This window comes from Stegostoma tigrinum, unplaced genomic scaffold (assembly GCF_030684315.1).
Source record: "Stegostoma tigrinum isolate sSteTig4 unplaced genomic scaffold, sSteTig4.hap1 scaffold_50, whole genome shotgun sequence".
Lineage (NCBI taxonomy): Eukaryota > Metazoa > Chordata > Chondrichthyes > Orectolobiformes > Stegostomatidae > Stegostoma > Stegostoma tigrinum.
In genome coordinates this window covers 4,088,850-4,111,362 of record NW_026728430.1, presented here as the reverse complement: position 1 = coordinate 4,111,362, position 22,513 = coordinate 4,088,850, and the positions used below count along the sequence as shown (strand labels likewise).

The 22,513-nt window shown below is 42.7% G+C and overlaps 1 long non-coding RNA gene across 4 annotated transcripts; it reads left to right on the top strand.

The window, feature by feature from the left end:
• Positions 1–2,350: 2,350 nt before the first annotated feature.
• On the top strand, positions 2,351–14,425 carry LOC132208683 (uncharacterized). 4 transcript variants are annotated; one of them, XR_009444820.1, is made up of 5 exons: positions 2,359–2,464; positions 2,600–2,988; positions 3,414–3,555; positions 7,464–7,574; positions 8,689–14,425. It is a non-coding gene; the product is annotated as an uncharacterized LOC132208683 (long non-coding RNA). The 4 variants fall into 4 exon arrangements; XR_009444821.1 differs by having other exon boundaries at positions 2,361–2,464; positions 2,600–2,643; XR_009444818.1 differs by having other exon boundaries at positions 2,351–2,464; positions 2,600–3,555.
• The last annotated feature ends 8,088 nt before the right edge of the window (positions 14,426–22,513 follow it).

The following is a 22,513-nucleotide window of genomic DNA, read 5'->3' as shown; positions in this document are numbered from 1 at the left end:
GTCTCCCTGCAACCTGCAACATTCTTCCACACTGTCCACCACTCCACTGACTTTAGTGTCATCTGCAAATTTACTAACCCATCCACCTATGCCTGCGTCCAAGTCATCTATAAAAATGACAAACAGCAGTGGTCCCAAAACAAATCCTTGAGGCACACCACTAGTAACTGGACTCCAGGCTGAATATTTTCCATCAACCACCACTCGTTGCCTTCTTACGGAACGCCAGTTTCTAATCCAAACTGCTAATTCTCCCTCAATCCCGTGTCTCTGTATTCTCTTCAATAGCCTACCATGTGGAACCTTATCAAAGGCTTTACTGAAGTCCATGTACACCACGTCAACTGCCCTTCCCTCAGCCACATGCTTGGTCACCTTCTCAAAAAACTCAATGAGTTTTGGGAGTCACAACCTGCCCTTGACGAATCCATGCTGACTATCTCCAATCAAATTGTTGCTTGCTAGATGATAATAAATCCTATCTCTTATAATCCTTCCCAAAATGTTTCCTACAACAGATGTAAGGCTCACACGTCTATAATTACCTGGGTCAGCCCCACTGCCCTTCTTGAACAAGGGCACAACATTTGCAATCCTCCAGACCTCTGGTACTGAACCTGTAGATAATGAGGACTCAAAGATCAAGGCCAAAGACTCTGCCACCTCCTATCTGGCTTCCCAGACAATCCTCGGAAAAATCCCATCTGGCCCAGGGGATTTACGAACTTCACACCTTCTAGAATTGATCACACCTCCTCCTTACTAACCTTAATCCTTTCAATTCTAGTAGCCCGTAACTCAGTCACCTCCTCTACAATATTCTCCTGTTCCTCAGTGAAAACAGATGAGAAATAAGCATTTAGCACCTCTCCAATCTCCACAGGGTCCACACACAACTTCCCACTTCTGTCTTTGACTGGCCCTATTCCTACCCGAGACATCGTATTATTCTTCACATACCTATAGAACGCTTTAGGGTTCTCCTTTATTCTACCTGCCAATGTCTGCTCATGTCCCTTCCTTGCTCTTCTTAACTCTCTCTTTAAATCCTTACTAGCTCATCTGTAACTCTCCATCGCCTCATCTGAATCATCTTGTCTCATCGTCACATATGCCTCCCTCTTCTGCTTAACAAGAGATACAATTTCTTTTGTAAACCACAGTTCCCTTACCTTATCGCTCCCTCCCTGCCTGACAGGGACATACTTATTAAGGACAGCAATATCTGTTCCATAAACCAGCTCCACATTTTGATTGTCCCCATCCCTTGCATTTTGCTAACCCATTCTATGCCTCCTAAATCTTGCCTAATCACATTATAATTGCCCTTCCCCCATCTATAACTCTTGCCCTGTGGCATATTCCTAACCCTTTCCATTGCTACAGTAAACATAACCAAATTATGGTCACTCTGTCCAAAGTGCTCACCTACCACTAAATCAAACACCTGGCCTGGTTCATTACCAAGTACCAGATCCAGTGTGGCCTCCCCTCTCGTCGGCCCTTCGACATACCGAGTCAGGAAACCCTCCTGCACACATTGGACAAAAACTGATGCATCCGACATACTAGAGTTATAGCATTTCCATTCAATGTTAGGGAAGTTAATAGCTGCCATAATGACCACCCTGTTCTTTTCACTCCTGCCCAGAATCATTTTGCCAATCCACTCTTCCACATCCCTGGAACTTTGCAGGGGCCTATAAAAAACTCCCAGCAGTGCGACCTCTCCTCTCCTGTTTCTGATCTCAGCCCATACCACCTCATCAAAAGTTCTTTCAGCCACCGTTGTACTGTCCTTGGCTAACAAAGCCACACCTCACCCTCTTTTACCATCTTCCCTGACCTTAATGAAAGATCTAAACCCTGGAACTTGCAACATCCATTCCTGACCCTGCTCTATCCAAGTCTCTGAAACAGCCAAAACATCGAGGAAAATGACAGAGTAAAAGTTTCCATAAAATACAAGCTGTTTTGTCGTACATTAGGAGAATCAGGAGTGGCCCATTTTTTCCCTCATCTCGGGATGAACCCTCACCATCACTCACAGAGCTGATGAACAGCAGGAAAAATCTTCACCACTGACTACCTGCACTCACCTATCACCTTCCCACCTACCTTCCCCAGCCCCCACTCTGTTTATGTTTCAGTTCCCGTCCCCTCCCCCATTTCTGAAGAAGGGTCCTGAACCATCAACTTTCCTGCTCCTCTGATGGTGCCTGGCTCGCTGTGTCCCTCCAGCTCCACACTGTGTCATCTGTGACTCCAACACCTGCAGCTATTGCTATCTCCCTGTGAGCGATGTCAGCTTTGGTTCAATCGGAGCACGGGGCGGGGCCAATGGAAGCGGCCTACCCTCCAGCCAATCAGAGCGAGTGAGATGTTTGTCTGTGTGAAAATCATGTGATCGCCTCTGTCCGCGGGCGCAATATCTCTGCGAATGAGGGTTAGCTGCTTTCGGAAGGTACAGTACACGGGATAAAAAGGAAAGCTGCAAAAAAACGGGAGGGAAATACTTTCGGTATTGACTGAGAGGCTTTATTAGCCGTTGATGCATGTCAGAAAACAAATTTTAACATGCCGGTCCCGTGTTTTGCAGCAAACGGAAAAACTGCTACGGACCTGAGGCTGCGATAGGCAGAGGTAATTGCCACCATCTTTATTAGGGGCAGTGATCTTCGGGACTCATGCCGGATCGCCATATTTATAGGTGGCAACCTGCAGTGGAACGCAAGCGCAGCCTTTCTTGCTTGGGAGGGGAGATTAAGACAAGAGAAATGTTTGTTTTTGTTTTTGTTTTTCTGGACTTCTTTCCCAGACTGTGAGACACGGCGTGTATTTCCTGGGAAGGACCTTTGACGCTGGCGGAGTACTGGCTTCAGGCAGTATAAATTGCTGCAAGTTATCCGTTAGATATTTAATGGAGGAGAAATGCCGAAAACGTGTTCAGAACTGCATGTTCAAAAACAAAGTTGCTGGAAAAGCTCAGTAGGTTTGGTAGCATCTGTGAAAGGAAAAAAAATAACGTTTCGGATCCGCTAATCCTTGCTTAGAACTTCATGTTACCTGTTGCACTCTCACTGTAGGAAGTCCTGCTTTAAATATTATGATCTATTAAAGCATATCCGTTTGCCCAGTATTCATATGATTGGGATCAAATCACTGAAAGTGCTCTGAGTCCCCTTGTGCTCCCTCGTCAAATTTATTAATGTCTGACTTCCTCAGTCTGTAATAATGGGTGTATTTTACCTCTGCATCTTTCTGTGTGGGGGAGCAGGGTGCTTTTAAGAGGAGGATTTATACATAACTAACAGAAACCAAGAGAAATGTTTGCCTTTTCCAGACAATCTTGTGTTTTCTGGATTTCTGTCCAGGCCTGACCGTTATTTGTCTCTTGTGGATTTGCTTTACAGGATATTTATTGAGAATAATTTGCAAACCAGGATCCCAATGCAAGTTCTCCATTAAGCGGAGTGATCAGGATCTGAGTATCATTGACACTTAACAGTGAAAGGAAAGAGGTTTAACCATTCTATGCATGGGAGAATACTCCTGGTAAGTTTGTAACTTGAAAGCAGGATATTCAAATTTTTGGTTTGATCACCTCTGGGATAAGTGTTCAGTTCTATACCCTGCAGCTGAGAAAGGAGATATTGGCCTGAGAGGGGTAGATTTGTCCAAACAACACCTCGTCTCTTTGAAAGAACTGTCATATTTAGTCCCAATCGCCCACTTCATGATTTTAGTCTATACATTTTTCATTCTTGAATACCTGCAAACTTCCTTTTAAAATTCCTGATGGGCACAAATTCCAGCACCCCTCCAGGTGGAATCTTCCATTTCCTGACAACTCCATTGATCCTGAAACTGCTGAAGTCTGTGTTGATTCCTGAGGTTTATAAATTACTGCATTTAACGTGAAGATGCTGTTCCCTGAGCTTCCATTGAGCTGCATTGAAACAGTATGGGAGGCTGAGATCAGAGTGGGTGTGAGCATACAATGAAAATGAAAAGGCTGCACTGTGAGTGCTGCTTGGCTAAATGAGAGTGCTTTGGAGTTGGGTGAAACAGAAAGTGAAACTGAAAGATTGAGTGTGATGCTCAGTCTCAGTTTGGGCAGTTCAGAAAGTCTCTCAGTCCTAATGGAAACAGCCAATTGATATTTGATACTGTAAAGAATTTTCTTCCAGTTTTTAAAGTATATATTAGCTTAAATAAAGTTAGGGGCTTTAGGTTTATAATAGTAATGTTTGAAATGAAGGGGGAGGACCTAGCTTAATTAAATTCTTTTTAAGGCAGAAACTGGCTTAATCTGGAGAGAAGTCAAAACAGAAGACATCACACCTGTGATGTGCTCCTCTTGCACAATAGAACATAGGCTCTTGATGTTGTGTCGACCTGTGAAACCACACTGAAGCCCATTTAACCCACACTATTCCATTATCATCCATATGTTTATCCAAAGACCACTTAAATGCCCTTAAACTTGGCGAGTCTACTACTGTTGCAGGCAGGGCATTGCACGCCCTTATTACCCTGAGTAAAGAACCTACCTCTGACATCTGTCCGATATCTATGACCCGTCAATCTAAAGCTATATCCCCTCGTGCTAGCCAGCTCCATCTGAGGAAAAAGGACCTCAGTGTCCACCCTATCTAATCCTCATATCATCTTGTATGTCTCTATTAGGTCACCTCTGAACCTTCTTCTCTCTGACGAAAACAGCCTAAAGTCCCTCAACCTTTCCTCATAAGACCTTCCCTCGATACCAGGCAACATTCTGGTAAATCTCCTGTGCACCCTTTCCAATGCTTGCACATCCTTCGTGCAATGCGGTGACCAGAACTCCGAGTGCGGCCGCACCAGAGTTTCGTACCGCTGCAATATGACCTCATGGTTCTGAAACGCAATCCCTCTATCAGTAAAAACGAACACATTGTACACCTTCTTAACAACCCTATCAACTTGTGGAAACTTTCAGGGATCTATGTACATGGACACCGAGATCTCTTTGCTCATCCACACTATCAAGAATCTTACCATTAGCCCAGTACTCTGTATTCCTGTTACTCCTTCCAATGTGAATCACCTCACAGTTTTCCGCATTAAACTCTGGGACATTACCAGTGTCCCTATTGGCTATTTGTGCAGGAAGTGTGTCCATCTGCAGCTACTGGTTAACTGCTTTTCAGAGCTTGAGCTGTGGGTGCAGTCAGTATGGAGCATCCATGGTAACTGAGAAGGTTGTGGTCGCATTCTCAACAGACTGGTCACGCAGCAGGTGAAGATTACACAGACAGCAAGGGAATGGGTGACTATCAGACAAGTAAAAGGCTCAGAAAGGAAGTGCTGGAGTCATCTCCCTCAAATAGATATACTGTTTTGGGTACTGTTCAGTTGGGGGGTCGGGGGTGGGGGAGAGAGGTGGGGGATGTTGGGGTGGCCACTCGGGAAGCAGCATCAGTCGGGTTCATGGCACTCGGAGTAACTCCGCTGCATAGAAGGGGAGGGAAACGATAAATATGACTGTAGAGACAGGGGATTCAATAGTAAGGGATAGAGAGAGACATGAATCCAGGATGGTATGTTGCCTCCCTGGTGCCAGGATTAGCGATGACACGGAGCAGCTTCAGGACATTCTGGAGTGGGAGGGTGAACATCCGATTGTACCAGTGACATAGGAAAACCAAGGGAGGAGGACCTGAAAGCTGAAGATAGGAAGTTAAGAGATACACTAAAATACGAGATCTCAAATGTAGCATTGTCAAGCTTACACCCAGTGCCACATTGTTGTCGGGAGAAGTTTGTGTTGTGTTCAGTTGTACAAGTGACCTTTATTCAGAGCTCTGTTACCGCATGTGTGGGAGAGGCCAGAGTCCACTCCAAACCTGGCTTTCACATGAGGCCTAATTCCCCTCTTAAATACAGCTCAGATTGGAAGAGTGGACAGTGACACTCAAACTTTCCCTGGCTGATTGTGATATTTTTATTCCATTCGCTAGGTGTTATTTACATGCAATATTGTTGTCATTGTTAGCCACACACCCCAAATCAATATACCCAATCCAGTAAGCAAACCATTTTCCTAGGATGGTGACGGCGAGTACGAGGGGGCATAGCTTTAAATTGAGGGGTGAAAGATATAGGACAGATGCCAGAGGTAGTTTCTTTACTCAGAGAGTAGTAAGGGAATGGAACGCTTTGCCTGCAACGGTAGTAGATTTGCCAACTTTAGGTACATTTAGGGTGTCATTGGACAAGCATATGGACGTACATGGAATAGTGTAGGTTAGACGGGCTTGAGATCGGTATGACAGGTCGGCACAACATCAAGGGCCGAAGGGCCTGTACTGTGCTGTAATGTTCTATGTCGTATGTTCAAACAATCGTGGACAACACTATGTTCAGTCCTAAACCCTTCTATAATCTCCTGAGGTTAGCTCGAAAACTACTTCGTCTGTCTTTGGGACCTTACAATGCTTTTGACAGTTATATTCCTCCTCAGACATTTGCCAGCTGCACCACATTTTTTTGCCAAAAACCAAAATGGTATCTTATCACTAAGAACTTTTCCAAATTCTCTACTAACTGTAGTGTGGATTGTTAGGAATTGTGATTAAGTCTTTTAAACTCAACTCTGATATAAAGTGACTACAATTTGTAATACAGTTGACAAATTGTGGAAAAATCCCTCTCTTACTTCAGCTTAAAAGATCAAACAGTGTTTCTGACTTGCTGCTGCAGTTTACAATCCCAACGATTTGCATTCTGTAAATGATTTTTAAACTGAAGTTTCATTTTCTACTCTAAGCGCTTTCCATTATTACTTTCTTGTTTTAATAAAAAGCATCTATTCCAGTTCCACTGAGTGTGAAATTCAGTCACTTTAGAGCTTTACCAAGCCATGAAACAAAATTTGTTCAGATTTCACAAATAACTAAGGCACTAACCATATCTTCATTTCGGATTTTGTAATCTATCTTTGTCACTCTTCCCTTGATCTTTGGATGTAAGAATTTATTCAAATTATCCGTATCTACATTTCAATTGTTTTATCTCTCTGCAGCCCTGACTTCTCTCTTTATAATCTTCCTTTGCCCCTTCCTATGTTGTTGGTCTTTTCGAGGTTGTGTTTACACCATTTATTGCTTTTCCTTCCATAATGATACAGTGAGCTGCTTTTATTGCTGACAAACATTTGCTCTAGGAATTCAGCTAACCCTTTCACGTTAATTGGTTGTTTGCATTTCTGGTTACAATTACCTAAACAGTTCAGAATGCTGTAGGATCAGACTTTTGCTTCTACTTTTTATTAAGTAACAAACTTGTGATTGTGGCTGAACCAGGCCTTTAAAAACTGCCTCTTGTTAAAATGCTTATGTGTTTTGAACTGTCTGTTTACAGAAACCCAAGTAAATTCCCTAATGTTCCTTCTCAACAGGACTCTTTTATACCCCCCACAGGACCTTTTGTGATCTAATCCCGTAACAGTGTGAGCTGCTACAATGCACGTGCTAGTAAAAGCATAAGAGGACAGATGAGATGAGTGCATGGCTGGAGCTATAACTTAAAAGGTTTGGATTCCTGAGGCATTGAGACTGTTTGTTTGTTTCTGGGGAAGGTGGGACATGCACAAGCTTGAACAATTGTCCAGGGCAGAGCTGGGACAGATATTCTTGTTGATGCTTTTGCTAGTTCCACTGGTGAGGATTTAAACTCGTATGACAGGGGAATGGGAACCAAAGTATAGCTTTAGCAGTAAAAGACTCAAATCAGCAAATGGGATTTGAAATTAGTTCATGATGTTGTCGGTGGCTGAAAGATTAAAAGAAAGAAGGATTAATCAAGATCAAATCTCTTTTCATACATCAGTCCTGTGATCCCAGGAATTGGTCTGGTGAACCTTCTTTACGATCATTCAGTAGCCAGGCCATCCTTCCTCTGGAAAGGAGAACAAAGGTGCACACGACTCCAGGTGTGGTCTCACCAAGGCCCTTATAGAAAGATATCCCTCTTCCTGTACTCGAATCCTCTCACAATGAAGGCCGAAATATCATTTGCATTCTTCACTACTTGCTGCTGCCTGTTTCCTAAAAGAGAATAGGAGAGAAACACGGAACTAAATGGGGTCAGACACTCGGGTAACATTGTGTTCAACAATGTCCCCATTGTATCGGTGCTGGCCATCAAGCACCTATTGAAGCTAGGCCCGTTTTCTGGCACTCGGTGTGTAACCTGTATTTTGGTGCAGTGGATGATCATCTCAACACTTCTTCAAGATTGCAATGGTTCCTGCATCTATCACCATTTCAGATGCTGCCAGATCTGCTGAGTATCTCTATCATTTTCTGTTTTTATTTCAGATTTCAGGTATTTTTCTGCATCTTAGTCCTTCAGAAGGATCAGAGGGTATGGAGAGAAAACAGGAATTGGATTCATTTTCAGATGAATAAAATGCCTGCCCTTCATGTCTGTCCAAACTCTATCTCTTTTTGTAGTTTTGGACAAACGCTGACTGTTTCCCTTCCCTGAAGGACATTTAATGAACCAGTTCAGTTTTACTGATAATCCAGCAGTGCCCCTCAGTGTTGCATCCACAATTGATCAGATTAATTTCTGAGTTTGACAATCTTTGTGTGTGTTCTTCTGGTTTCTCTCTCTCTCTCTCTCTACTTTTTTTTTCTTCAGTTTGAAATTGTGATTGCATTCAGAGAAATCAAACAAAACCACATCCAGATCTGACACTCAATCTGTTTGTCGTAACCTAATTATCTCAGGATTTTGAACATTAAAGGAAGAAGCACTGTTCACACCAGGGAGAAATGCGTATTGTCTGTGTGTCGAAGATTCTGTGAAGATTCATCTGAAATGCCCAAACACCAGCACGGTCACACTGGGGAGAGACTGTGGTAATGTGGGGATTGTGGGAAGGGATTTATTTACCCATCCCAGCTGGAAATGCACCAACGCAGTCACACTGGGGAGAAACTGTTCATTTGCTCTGATTGTGGGCTGGGATTCACTCAGTCAAGCAACCTGCTGAAACACCAACGAGTTCACAGTGGGGACAGACTGTTCACATGTTCCGAGTATGGGAAGGGATTTGCTCACTCAACCAACCTGCTGAGACACCAGCGAGTTCACTCTGGGGACAGACCATTCACTTGTTCTATGTGTGGAAAGGGATTCACTCAATCATCCCAACTGTTAACACACCAGCAAGTTCACCACAACCACATTTGAAGGATTTTGCCCTTAAATCAAGGAATGAACTTTGATCTTTGGGCTGTTTGTACTGGTGTCATTAGTCCCTGCTCAAAACTTGATCTTCTCTTGGGAAATAAGGTAGGGCAGGTGACTGAGGGGTCAGCAGGGGGGACAATATTTTGGGGCCTATGATTATATCTCTATTAGTTTTAAAATAATTATGGAAAAGGATAGACTTTGGTCGAAGAGTCAAAGTTTTAAATGAGGCCAATTTTGACACTACTATGCTTCTTAAAAGCACAGTAAGACCGCCTATGTGTGGGAATGCACGAGATGGGTGAGATACAAAAAAGTATTTTACATCAGTATTTACTGTGATAAAGGATACAAAAGCTAAAGAACTTCGAGAAATGAATGTGTATCTTGAAAAGCTCCATGTTGTAGAGGAGGTGGTGCTGGATGCCATACAGAGCATAAAGGTGGATAAATCCCCAGGACCTCTTCAGGTGTATTCTCGAACTTTGCGGGAAGCTAAGCTTGCGATTGGGCCCCTTGCTCAGATATTTGCACCATTGACAGTCATAGGTGAGCTGTTACACTGGAGGTTGGCTAATCTGGTGCCATTGTTTAAGAAAGGTGGTAACATAAAACCAGGGAACAATAAACTTTTAGTGAGCCTGACGTCAGTTGTGGGTAAGTTGTTGGAGGGAATTCTGAGGGATAGGATTTACATATATTTGGAAAGCGTGGACTGAATGGGGAATAGTTGACATGGCTTTGTCCATAGGAAATTATGCCTTACTAACTTGATTGAGTTTTTTTGAAGAAGTTAGAAACAAGATTGATGGCAGAGCGGTGGATGTTTTCGATATTCCTCATGGTCGACTGATTAACAAGGTTAGATCACATGGAATCCAGGGAGAGCTGGCCATTTGGAAAGGCCTTTGACCTGCAGTATGCTGCAAGGATTGGTACTTAGTAACTATAACTCCTACATTCACATCCAAATCATCTTTATAAATGACACACCACTGGTCACAGGCCTCCAGTCGACAAAGCAACCCTCCACCAGCACTCCGTCTTCTACCTTCAAGTCAGATCTGTTTCCAAATGACTGGTTCTCTCTGTATTCCATCTGATCTGACCTTGCTAATCAGTCTACTATGAGGAACCTTGTCAAACGCCTTAGTGACATCCATATAGAACACATCCACCTCTTTGCGCTACTCAATCCTCTTTGTTCCTGCATCAAAAAAAATCAAGTCAGTGAGACATGATTTCCCACACACACAGCCATGTTGATTATCCCTAATCAGTCCTTCCCTTTCCAAATATTTCAAGTACTATCCCTCAGGATTCCTAGAACGACTTTCCCACCACTAATATCAGGCTCACTGGCCTATAGTTCCCTGGCTTTTCCTTACCACCTTTCTTAAATAGTGGCACCACATTAGCCAACTTCTGGTCCCTCACCTGTGACTATCGATGATACAAATATCTCAGCAAGGGGCCCAGCAATCACTTGCCTAGCTTCCCTCCGAGTTCTCGGATACACCTGATCAGGTCCCAGGAACTTATCCACTTTTATACGTTTTAAGCATCACTACCTCTGTAATATGGATAATTTTCAAGATGTTGCTATTTATTTCCCCACAGTCTATATCTTCCATATCCTTTTCTGTAGTAAATACTGATGCATAATACTTGTTTTATTATATTCCCCATTTCTTGCAATTCCACACATAGGAGGCATTGCTGCTTTTTAAGGGGCCCTATCTCTCCATCGTTATCCTTTTTGTTCTTAATCTATTTGTAGAATCCCACTGGATTTTCCTTAATACTATTTGCCTAAGTTACCTCATGTTCCCTTTTTGCCCTACTAATTTCCCTCTTAAGTATACTATTGTCATTATACTCTTGTAAGCATTCACTCGATCTCTGCTGTCTATACCTGACATGTCCTTCCTCGTTTTTCTTGACCAAAACCTTGATTTCTCTCGTCATCCAGAATTCCCTATACCTACCAGCATTGTCCTTCACCCGAACAGGAGTATACTGTCCCTGAACTCTCGTTATCTCTTTTTTTTTTTGAAGGCTTCCCACTTTCTAACTTTCTGTTTTACCTGCGAACATCTGCCCCAATCAACTTTTGAAAGCTCTTGTGTAATACCATTAAAATTGGCCTTCCTCCAATATAGAGCTTTAACTTTCAGATCCGGTCTACTCTTTTCCATCACTATTTTAAAACTAATAGAATTATGGTCACTGGCCCCAAAGTCCTCCCCTGCTGATACCCTAGTCACCTGTCCTGCTTTATTTGCCAACAGCAGGTCAAGTTTTGCACCTTCTGTAGTCGGTACATCACATACTGAATCAGAACATTTTCCTCTACACTCTCAGCAAACTCCGCTCCATCCAAGCCTTTTAGACCATGGAATTCCCAGTCTGTTTGGAAAGTTAAAATCCCTTCCATCACCACCCTGTTATTCTTCCAGATAACTTCTTTCAAAATTATTTGTCAGATTCCTGCTGACTAATGGGGGTGGCTATAGTATAATCCCAATAAGGTGATCATCCCTTTCTTATTTCTCAGTTCCACCCAAATAACTTCCCTGGATGTATTCTCAGATATATCCTGCCTAAGTAACGCCGTAATGTTATCCTTGCTCAAAAATGCCACTTTTCCCTCCTCTCTTGCTTTGCTTCCCCCTCCCCCTTCGACTTTCTATCCTTTCTATAGGAACTATATCTTAGAACATTAAGCTGGCAGCCCTGTCCACCTCTGAGCCTTGCCTCTGTAATTGCAATGATAACCCAGTTTCATGTTTCCAATCTTGCCCTGAGTTCCTCTGCCTTAGCTGTTAGGCCTCTGGCATTGAAATAAATGGCGTTTAATTTATTAGTCCTTTCGCATTAATCTCAATAACAAATACGTAACTGTAGAGTAGGTTTTGAAAATGATAACGTTTTATTGCTGTAGATCAACACATTCACACTGGGTAAAGACAATCCACCCGCAGTGTGTGAAAAGGGATTCCCTAGTTCATTAGGACGGGTTTTCATAGAATTCGGAGTATTCCTACAGTATGGAAACAGGCCCTTCGGCCCAAGAATTCCACACAAAACCTCAGAGCATCCCACCCAGACACATCTCCCCGTAGCCCACCTAATGTACGCATCACTGAACACTCTGGGCAATTTAGCTTGGCGAATCCACTAACCAGCACGTGGGAGGAAACCAGAGCACCTAGAGGAAACCCACGCAGCCACAGGGAGAATATGCCAACAACCACACACTCGGTTGCCCAAGGGTGGAATCAAATCCAGGTCCCTGGCACTGTGAGGCAGCAGTGCTAACCGCTGAGCCACTGTGGTTAAACACCAATGAGTTCCCAAGAATCTGTAGGAATTTTTGTTGCTCGTATTATCTGTATTCAAGTCATGTTATCTGGGCTTGTTTCTCATGATGTTTGAAAACACCACATGTCTGGTTACCTTGTTGGGAGAAAAAATGATATAAATTTTATTAAAACTACTGTGCATTGGATCTTTATCTCAAAAGCAGACTAATTTATTTTGAAAGGGGAGATGGAGAGCCTATCTCCTCTATCCTCACCTCCAACAAGTGCGAGGAACCTGTGGTTTTTATTTTTCACTCAATGACAGTCAGTACATTTCATATGAGCAACTGGGAACCGAGTCATCCCAAAATGCTTGAAACTTAGTGTACTAATGGTACACTATTACAATAATAACCATTACAATTCTTTTCTGAACCTTTTGAAGTTTTACAACATCCGTCCTTCAGCAGGAAGAGTAGAATTACACACAGCGGTTACACCTAAACTGGAATGGGAACTGCATCCTTGTGGGAGCTGGGGATGGGTTTCCAGTACTGTTGGGGGTCACGTAAAAAGTTTAGCAGTGGGCTGAAATCCAGAGAATGTTCAAAAATAATAATGGCCAAAAAGAGAAGAAACAAGAGAGTCTGGAAGGCATTGTCATTGGGCAATTAAGATATAAGCGAGTTTGCCACGGGTGAATGGTATTTAATGCTTGGAGTCAGATGAATAAGGCAGATGATTTGAGGATACAAATTAGTGGGGTCATAAAGCCATTGCTGTCACTTGGACATGGTTAGCAGCTCAGTATTCCAGGATACAGGGCCTTCATGCAAGGCAGTGGAGGTGGTAAAGGAGGAGGAAATATTGTTATTTTGCTTCGGGAATCTATACAGCAATAAGGACAGGTGACATTTTTGAAAACCCCTTTAAATAAATAAGGAGACAGATTTTGAGAAAGTGTAGAAGTAGCAGGATTATGGTAGCAGAGACTTTCAACTTCCTCAACATTAATGGAGTCGTCATAATGTGAAGGATTTATCAGAATTTTTAAAATACATCCAGGAGAGCATTTTTTCAGCCACTAAGTAGAAGTCCCAACAAGGAAGGGGAAGGTCCTGGACTTGACTTTAGGTTACAAAGTTGAGCAAGTGGTTGAAGTTTCAGTGGGATAGCATTTTGCAGGTAGTTATTATAACTATTCGATTCAGGATTTGTATGGAAAAGGACAAGGATGGGTCTAAAGTCCTAAACTGATGCTGAAGTTATGAAGAAAGTAAATGGAATTTTGGCCTTAACTGCGAGGTGTTGGTGTTTTGAGGATCGGGACATCTTGTAACAACTGTATTGGATGTTGGTGAAGCCATATTGGTTTAGCTACTCGTATTTAAGAAAGGATATGCTGGCGTTGAATGCGGTGCAAAAGAGATTCGCTAAGCTGATTCATGGGATGTAAGGGTCATCAAGAATAGCTGGAGGAAGGGAATTTGCAAAGGGAAAATACTAAATAAACAGGTGGTGCCCAGTGTTGGGCTCATACTCACAACTCTGCACTTAAACAGCGTATGTTCCAACAACTGAGTTAACTTGGCCTTCCACAGTCAATGTTCAAATCCTGCTTTATAAGGTGACAAATGGGTTTTTCACTGACGCCGCTGCAGTCCAAGGAAGTAAAAGGTAACTGCTTTAGAAAATCCCAAGGTTCCAATGTATTCTTCTCATTCACATTGCAATCCATTTTCAGTACTTGCTCCAGGATTTAACATTCAAAATTAATTTCGTGATGTTGTTGCCCTCATCTTTAAGTGCCCTGTATAACTCCAGTCACTCGGTCGAATGGTGAAAAAGTCTGTTTCAATAAACCAATTTTTTTCAGCTACAGTCTAAGAAATGTTCCTTTATTTGCTGAATCTCACACAACATTTTCTTTCTTCTGTGTGTCAACAACTTTTGCCAATTCTCATGTTACGGACTACATTTTCAGAATCTTTTTAACCAGAGGTTTCTGGTGCAGTTGTAAGACTTCATATTAAATGGTACAAAAAACCAAACGGGCTTAAAAGATGAGAAAGGAAATACATTTTTGTATTTTTGCGTGAAGACGGTTCAGTTACTGTGTGCTTGTTTCATATAAAATGGATGATTGAAGTGTTCACAGTGCACTATTTAAATAGCAGATACCAAGACCTTGTGAGCAAGCATTTAAGACATTTGACACATTGAGGGAATTAATTTAGAAACCCAAAATGTCCAGAAAATGTGCTGGATAAATTCAGCAGGTCTGTTATTTTCGCTCTTTTCGATTCAGGATGGGTATGGAAAAGGACAGAAATGGGTCTAAAGTCCTCTGCGGGTGCTGCAAATGATTAAGAGAGAAGATCGAATTTTAGCTTTAATTGCTACATAGTTGTTACAATTTTTAACAATTATGTAGGATGTTAGTGAAGCCATTCCTGCGGAGAGAAAGAAATAGTGCAAATATCTTGAAACTAACATGATTTCACTTGTCTCATTGCCAGACCTCCTATGTTTCTTTCACACTTTCTGTTAAACAGCAAGAAGTTCTTTTCTTGAGAAGAGAAAAGCATGAGAGGTAACCTGAGAGAAATTGGAGACTCTGCAGGGATTTGAGGCAAAAATGGTGTTGAGGTTGAGGTTGTTAGAGATTTAAGAAATGGTAATGCAGTCTCGAGGCCTCTCCTGCTCCATGACTAAAATTTGGTGCAGCGACATCATCATTGAAGACAATAAGGATGACCACGACTTGTCAGTTACTGTGGCTGAACAGTCTTAAGGTGCTGAATTAAGACTCCAGTCTTTTCATTGATGTGGGTTTGAATCCCACTGTTGCGAATGTTCCTTCAGCAACTGGCATTTTCTTCTCAGCAGGATTTTGCGAGTGCAAGAAAAGAGGAGACAATACACATATGACTTGCTGCATGAAGAAAAAAAAATATACTTGAAGTTTTATTAAAGTTATCTTTTCAAGGAGCTACACAGACATGTTTGAGTGTACAGGAGACATAGAAACAAAATGGTACAACAGGGATGAGGAAGAACAGTGCGAGAGAGGGAGGGGAAAACCTATGTTAGCTCATCCTCAGCGTTTATCCAGAACAGCATTCGGTGAGAGTAACTACTGTACAGTCCTGTGGAAAGTAGGTCCCATTCTCACTTTGAGAAAAACTTATCATGCTGTATGGTACTATCACGATGCTAAATTGGATAGTCTTTTAACAGATCTGTTGATGTATCTTTTTAGCACCTGTGATGCACTTTGGGCCAATAACACTAGAAATGAGACAGCAGAGATTTGAATCACTCCAACATTACAGGAAGGTTGAATGTGGGGGACCGGTCTGTGTTAGAGTAGTTAAATCTAGAAGTAACAAAGAATGGATAGGGTTTCAGCAGCAGATGAGCTGAGATGTGGATGGAGTCAGGTGATGTTACTGAGATAGAAACAGTTAGTTTGGTGATGATGCAGGAGAAAGCTCATCTTAGTGTGAAGTATTTCATCAGAGTTGTGAACAGTCTGGTTCAGCTTCACACAGTTACTAGACAGAAGGTTGCAGTCAGTGTAGAAGCTGTCTCAGTGTTTAATTGGAGGAAATTGCTGTTCATCCTGCACTGGATTCAAACAAGTCAGGATGATGTGTGACTTGGAGGGGGTCCTCACCGTGATGGTGTTCCATAGATCTTCCACACTGGACATTCACAACAGTGAAGATTAAGGGTTTGTGACATGATGTCAAAGTCCTGATTGAGATGTGGATTTAGTCAATACCTGTATTTCACCTCTTTCTCAACATTCTTTGTCTGTCCACTCACAAAGACGCCAGAGTCTTGTATAAGTCCAGACCAGGTGGCAGCTTCTGTTCCCTGATCGACATTAGTGAATCACTGGCTTTTGTGGTCACTTTTTTTTAAATAGTGTGTCATTAATCCTACGGGGTGGCACGGTGGCTCAGTAGTTAGCACTGCAGCCTCACAGTGCCAGGGACCCGGGTTCGATTCCAGCTTCGGGCAACTGTCTGAGCGGAGTTTGCACATTCTCCCCATGGCTGTGTGGGTTTACTCCAGGTGTTCCGGTTTCCTCCCACAGTCCAAAGATGTGCAGGCTAGGTGGATTGGTGGATTAGCCATGCTAATTTGCCCGGAGTGTTCAGGGGTGTGTGGGTGATAGGGGGATGGGTCTGGGTCCGATGCTTCAAGGGGCAGTGTGGGCTTGTTGGGCCAAAGGGCCTGTTTCCACACTGTAGGGAGTCTAATCTAATCAAACTACCAGATTCATTACGAGCTGATTGCATAGGCAGCCTGGTGTTTGTGTGGACTCTCTCTTCATTGCATTGTTCTGTTTTAAATTGATTTCACAGTGTACTCAAAGGGAAACTGACACCAGGCATAATCCCAGGGTCTTATGGACACCTCAGTTTATTGTAAACAGAACATTATCAGATTTTGAACATGTAAGGAGAAAGCATACACGTATTGTGTGTGTGGACACGGTTTTAGTTAATTACCAGGACTGGCACAATGCAAGCCTTGATTGTGGGGAGGGATTCACTTGGTGAACCACAGTCCTGGCATACAAGCTGCTCACACTGACGAGAGACCTTTTAAATGTCCAAACTGTGGGAAGTGCTTTAAATGTTCTGGGCAACTGATGAATCATCAATATGTTCACACTGCTGAGAGACTATTTGTGTGTTTTTTGCAGACATATGTTCAGGTGATCAACTAGCCTCAATATACGCCAGCGAGTTCACGCTGGAGAGAGGCCATTCGTCTGCTCTGAGGGTGGGAAGGGATTCACTCATTTATCTCATTTGCTGACACAGAAGTGAGTTTGTAGGTAGCTATTGGATGTTTGGATTTTGCTTTCAATCACAGTCAGTACTGAACCATTTCAATGGAATCTGTTTCCACTGGTTTATAACTCCAGTTCTCAGTCTTTATATTTAGCATAAGAGCCAAATCAGCTTTCTGTGTGACCTGCAGTATGTTTATTTTTTAATGATATCTCTAATACAAGTTTGTTCTCATTGAACATTTCTTCCCCCTCCCCCATGTATCCTCCATCCTCACCTACAACAACAACTGAGGAGCTCAAAAAGCTTCATTGTCTCACTCATGGTGGCAATCGATCCACTGCCTCTGCTGCTTCCGATAAGGCCAAGGGGCTCCTAAATTTTGCCCTGTGTCTGAGCCCAGAATCTGCATGTTTCTCTCCTACATTGTTACAGCCAGTGTGTTACCAGCGCCTCTCAACTGGCTGCCAACCTTTTCTCCTAACTGTCTCCCTTCCTTGTGTGCTTTTTCATCTGCTTGCCCCAACTTCTGGACCTTCTGTATTCCTTGTGACTGTCAATTTGGACTTTTCTCCTTGACACCTATCATAAGTGTTTTTTTTAAATCTTATCTTAAATTCTAATTGTCATACAAGCAGCCCTGAATGTTTGCACTTCCTTTCCTTTTTGAGTGTACTTGAGCCATCTTCTCTTTGAAAGTAGCCCTTATTATTATTTATACTTTGTCCCATCAACCTGTCACTCCAGTCATTGCTGTCCAGCTTTGACCTTGCCCTTGAAGACAACTTTCCATCAATTGAGTTTTCTCATTCTGAATTAATGCTGGTTATTATCTGACATTATTCTGTACCTTCCTACACGTGATCATGGTCTCCTGAATGGTCTGACACTGACACTTGATCTACTTGGCTCCCATCATTCCCAAGAAGTAGGACCAAACGAGCGCTCTTTCTTTTTGAACTGAATGCACTGTTTTCGGAAATTTATCGTGCATACAATCCAGGAAAACTTACCCTTGCTGCCTCTTACTCTACCAATATTCCAGTCTGTATTTGAAAAACTGAGGTCTCAAATAACACTACAGAACAGGAATAGTCCCTTTAGCCCACAAGCCTCCATTAACGCATGATTTTCTAATCATGAAATCTCTTTCTTTCCCCTGCACAGTTTGTATCTCTCTATTCCCTGCCAATTCACAAATCCATCAAGATGTCTTTTAAGCATTGTGATTGTACCTGCTTATCCCACTTCCTCTGGCAATGCATTCTAGGCACATACTGTCCTGTGTGTAAAAACTTACTTTTCACACTTCCTTTACATTTTTCCCTATTACTTTAAACTTATGTCCCCTACACAAACTGTCATTTCTACTCTAGACTCCAACTATCCATGTCTCTCCCAGTTTTGTAAATTTCTACCGGGTTGCCCCTCAGCCTCTGATGTTCAAAAGAAAATAAACCAATTTTATCCAACATCTCCTCATAACTAATATCCTCCAAACAAGGTGACATCCTGTTTCTGTACCCTTTGCAAAGCTGATCATCCTTGTGGTGGTTTGGTGAGCAGAATTGTACACAACATTGCAGATGTAGCCTCACTGAAGTTCTCGCGAGCTGCAACATGACCAGTTTTTATACACTTTGCCCTGACCATCTTCTCCACTAGACTTGTCATTTTCAGGGAACTGTGAACCTGTAGACCTAGATACTGCTCTATGATTGTGCTTCTCAGAATTCTACCATTTACTGTGCACTTCCCTCCTTCATTAGACCTTCCAAAATGTATCACCTCACATTTGTCTGGATTAAATGCCACCTGCCATTTTTCCATACAAGCCTCCAGTCAATCTATATCCTGCTGTATCGTCTAGCATTCCTCCTCACTACTCACAGCTCCACAGATCTGTTATTCACATATTTACTAATTTGATCACCTATGTTCTCCTCCAAATATTTTTTATAATAAATATGTTAACGACAGCGGTCTGATTCCTACAGAAAAGCACTGGTTTCAGATCTATAGCTACTCTTCATCTTCTATGACAAAGCCAGTTCTGTACCCAACTCATGGTGTAACCAAGGTCACTTCGACTTCTGTATCAGCCTGCCACGAGGAACCTTGTCAAAGGCCTTGCTAAAGTTCATGTGGATAACATGCAACGTGGCTTCCTGCAGAAGAGGTCATGTCTCACAAACTGGCTTGTGTTTTTTTTTGTTTTTTTTGAAGTCAAGAGGCTGATTGAAGGCAGCGCAGTGGATGTTGTCTGCATGTACTCTACGGAAATATTTGACAAGCTCCCTCATTGTAGGTGGTTCCAGTAGATTAAGTCACATGAGATTGATCCATGGTGCGTTGGTAAATTGGATTGGGTTAGAGGACAGAGGGTGGGTGGCGATGGTGTTTTTTGACTGGAGATCTGTAACCAGGGGTGTTCCACAAGGTTTGTTATTTTTATAAAAGATTTGGATGAAAATCTAAGTTGGTTTGCTAATGCTGTGAAAATTGGTGCAGCTGAGGATAGTGAGTTAGGGTGTCTAAGGACACAGCAGGATGTAGATCAATCGGAAAGTTGGATGGAGAAATGGCAGACGGACTTTAATTCAGAGAAAATTGAGGTAATGCAGTTTGGGAGGCTAAGTGCAAGAGGAAAGTATACAGTAAATGGCAGGGCCATTAGGATCATTGGTATAAAGGGGGATCTTGGGGCCTAATTCCAGATAGCTCCCTGAACACAGTTGGATAAGGTGGTAAAGAAGAAAGTTGAGTGCACCAGTGCACTGTCATCAGTGTAGGGTAGAGGCTTAAAGACAAGCTTTATTTTTGTCTTTGTTTTCGGTCTGGATTGAGAGTCAGGCTTGCTGCCTGACCAGGTATACAGGTAAACTTCTTCATTTCAGAGGGGAATGTCAAGGCCAAGAGAAAGAAGAAGAAAATGTGAAACAAAGTTAAGGTTATGACAATAGCCCAGTTTCACTTCATTCTTTACCCTGGCCCTATCAGATGTGACGCTGTTAATCTGTACAATACAGGGCAGTGAAAGGAGCAGTTGGCCCTGCAAGCATTGATGAACAAAACTTGTTTGGTCATCTCCTTTGTCAGCTTTCTTTCTATAAATTGATTTTTATGTTTTCCCTTTCACAAGGCATCTGCTTCTTTCTCCAAACACAAATCTTGAATTCAGAATGACCGTTGGTGCTTTTAAAAAGGGACACTTGTCCAAACCATCAGCAATATATCCAGATTACCAAACTGCAGCCAATTATAGTTGTGTTTACATCAGTTGAAACAGATCTAATATTGTCAGACTTAATTTTGGTAGCAGAATTCAATTCTTTCTTAAAATACGGAAATCTCTTGCTGGGCCATCATTAGTCACCCTGGAGAAGATGCTGGTGAGTTTCCTCCTTGAACTACTGCAGTATAAACGTATTCAGGTTCACTTATTTATCTCTAGTTGAAGGACTGAGTGAATCGCTTCCCACAAATGGAGCAGGTGAATGGCCTTCTCTCGTGTGAACTTGCTGATGAGCAGAGCGAAGATGAACACCTGAAACTACTCCCACAGGAAGTGCAGCTGAACAGCTTTTCTCTGGGATAAACTCGCTGGTGTCTCAGCAAACTGGATGATTGACTGCAGCCCTTCCCACATACAGAGCAGGCGAATGGTTTTCTCCCCCCCCCGCCTTGGCGTGAACTCGCTGGTGTCCAATGAGGGCAGATGCGTGTCTGAACTTCATTCCATAGGAGGTGCAGCCAAATAGTTTCTGCTCAGTATGAATTTGCTGGTGTGATTGAAGGCTGGATGAATGAGGGAATTTCTTCCCATGCACCGAACAATTGAATGGCTTCTCCCCTCCTCGGTGCAAATCCACTGATGTCACATGAGCCAGGATGTCTGTAAATCTCTTCCCGCGCTCTGAACAGGTGAACGGTCTCTCCCCAGTGTGAATTCTCTGATGTGACATGAGTTTGGTTGTTTGATTAAATTCCTTCCCACACACAGAACAGGTAAGTGGCTTCTTCCTGATGTGAATTCATTGATGGATTTCCAGCTGGGATGGGTAATTGAATCTTTTTACTATAGTTCTCACATTTCCATGGTTTCTGCACAGTACTGTCACCTTTGTATCACTTCAGAATGGTTGATCAACTGAAGCCTTGACAGCACATTGCTCGAGCAGAGTATCTCCCCACTGTGAATGGTGTAAATGTTTTCCCAACCTTCTTGATTGATTGGTTCAATTTCTCTCCACAAGAAATATGCTGGAATGCTCCCACATTGGATGTGTAACAGGGTAAATCTTTTATGCAGTCTCCTCACTGCAATATTGTCAGCTGAATATTGTCTGTATCACCTACATACAGGTCAAACATTTCTCCTTCCACATTCAGAGGCTGAAGGGACTCAGCTCCTCATAAATTGCATGAGTCAACCATTCACAGCAGGAAATTTGATTTGTGTTTAATATCTGCAAATACTTCTCTTCTAATATCCTGCAAAAGGAGTTTACAAAAGTCATTTACTGTCATTGCAGGAAAAAATTCAGAACAGACATGTCCAGATCCTAAGGAACATTATTCTTCTCTCTTATTTCTCAATTCTGTAAACTCCTGGCTCTACCCTCCTTCCTCTTTCGACTGAAATCCAGAACTATCCCCCTATCTCTGTCCTCCTCTTCCAGTTTTCTCCCTTTCTCCGTCCTCTTCTCTCTGGATCAAGTTCCCAACTCCGGTCGGCTGACTGAAAATCAAATCAGTGAGTCTGATTCGGGGTTTGAGTCTTCAGTGGCTGTTTGGTGAATCCTCCCCATACACCTCTAGGATTTCCTTCTTAGTTACAGCCTCATCGATTTCTGCCCAAGTGAGACACGGCTTCCCTTTCCGAAAATGGCGGCCAAGTATCTGGGGAGAATTCCCGTCCCCGACCTAACCAAGATGGCGGTTAGTAATCCTTGGCCTGATACATGGGGGCCCCAGGCCTCCCCTACGAGATTATAAACTGCCCAGGCCATCACCTCCCGCGGTTTCCATTCCTACCCCGTCTCACAAACTCCTGCCTCGAGAGCAGGACAGGGATTTTGTTGCTTGAGCCTGGAGAGCTTCTCAAATTGAGTCCCCTCCTCCAACCTGGCACCACCTGCAGCCTGCTGCAAT